Genomic DNA, 1,580 nt, shown 5'->3' on the forward strand with positions numbered 1-1,580 from the left:
GGCTGCCGCCGGGCGGGGCGAGAGGCCGCCCGGAGCGCGAGGGCACAGACCCGGGCGCAGCTAGTCTTGGGGGCGGGTGGGTGTGGGGCGCGGTGAAGGAATGATTCTGTTGTCACCCTGCATTTCCTCTGCTGGCCGGGGGACGGCAGGAAAGGGCTGCTTTCTGCCCTTCTCGGGCCGTCTCAGCCCCGTCTGGGGGAACTTCACCTTTTTTTTTTTTTAGGCTCTGCACCTCACTGAGTTTTGTCGCGGGGAGCTGCTCAGCTCGGCCGCCATCCGTTCCCATTTTCACACTCAGGTTATTTCCTCGGGGCACAGTGCCCAGAAGGGGCTCGTTGCAGGAGGCACGTATAAAGGCTCCTCGGTTCTTAGAATCACGTGGCTGTCAGGAAAGGCGGGAGCGGTTCCCTGTATTTCCTCTCTCCCGCCATCTTCATCGGGTTTTATTTTTTATTTCTTTTTGGTGTCTTAATAGGTGCGTAGTGATGTCTTAAAGTGTTAGGTCAGAGAGGCTCAGAGATTGTCACGATTTCCTGTCTCTGCTCCCCAGGTGCAAATGTTCATCTGAGTGTTGATCAAGTGGTCAACGTGATCGGTTCTTTATGGATTTTGCAATATATATTTTTGGAATATAAACTCCCGGAATCTATTTCCCATCGACTTTTATCATTTATATTTGTCACCTGTAGCTTTCCCCGCTCTCTTGCATTCTGGTCATTCTTCAGGTGGAAGGTAGACTCAAAGCTCCCTGAAGGCAGGGCATGCCATATTCTTCACTGTTGTCCCCAGAGCTGTCCCCATAGCAAAAAAAAAAAAGATTTATATCTGGTTGGAACAATGACAAAGCAAGGTTGAAGAAAAAAGACCTAATAGATTCATAGATTCGCTGCATAGGGACAAGGCCTCTGAATGGAGCAGTGACTTGTGAGGGGGGTGGCAGCAAGCAGTGGCTGACCACCCCCCAGAGCATAATGCCAGCCCAGAGTAGGTGCTCAAAACATTTGTTGAGTGAATAAATAAATTTAGACAAAACTTATGCAGCTATCGATCTTAGTTTCTGGTCAGGCAAAACATTTTTTAAAAAATAAACTATTTTACAGCAACTTTAGGTTTATGGCTAAATCGCAGGGACGGTAGTGAGTTCTGTGTACCCCACGCCCAGTTCCCCTCATTTTTAGTGCCTTAGTTACGTGGTTTAGTTGCACAGTTCGTGAGCCAGCGTGAAGTTAGTATTAACTTGAGCCCACGCTCCATTCAGATTTCCCCAGCGCTTGGCCTGCCGTCTTCTCCCTGTTCGGGGGTCCCACGTTTTGTCGCATCGTCGCGTCTCTCCACCTTCCCCTTGGGTTTGCAGTTTCCCACACTTTCCTTGTTCTCGATGACATTGACGGTTTTGAGGAGTGCTGGCGTTTTGTGCACTGTCCCTCCGCTGGGATTATCTGTTTTCCTCTTGATTAGACTGGGGTTATGGGTCCTTGGGAGGACAACCACGGACACCGTCAGGGTGACTCACCCCTGCTAATGTGACCTCGCTCCCCTGGCCAAGATGGTGTTTGCCAGTGTTTCCCCTGTAAAGTTGC

The sequence above is a fragment of the Pteropus alecto genome, unplaced genomic scaffold (assembly GCF_000325575.1).
Source record: "Pteropus alecto unplaced genomic scaffold, ASM32557v1 scaffold134, whole genome shotgun sequence".
Lineage (NCBI taxonomy): Eukaryota > Metazoa > Chordata > Mammalia > Chiroptera > Pteropodidae > Pteropus > Pteropus alecto.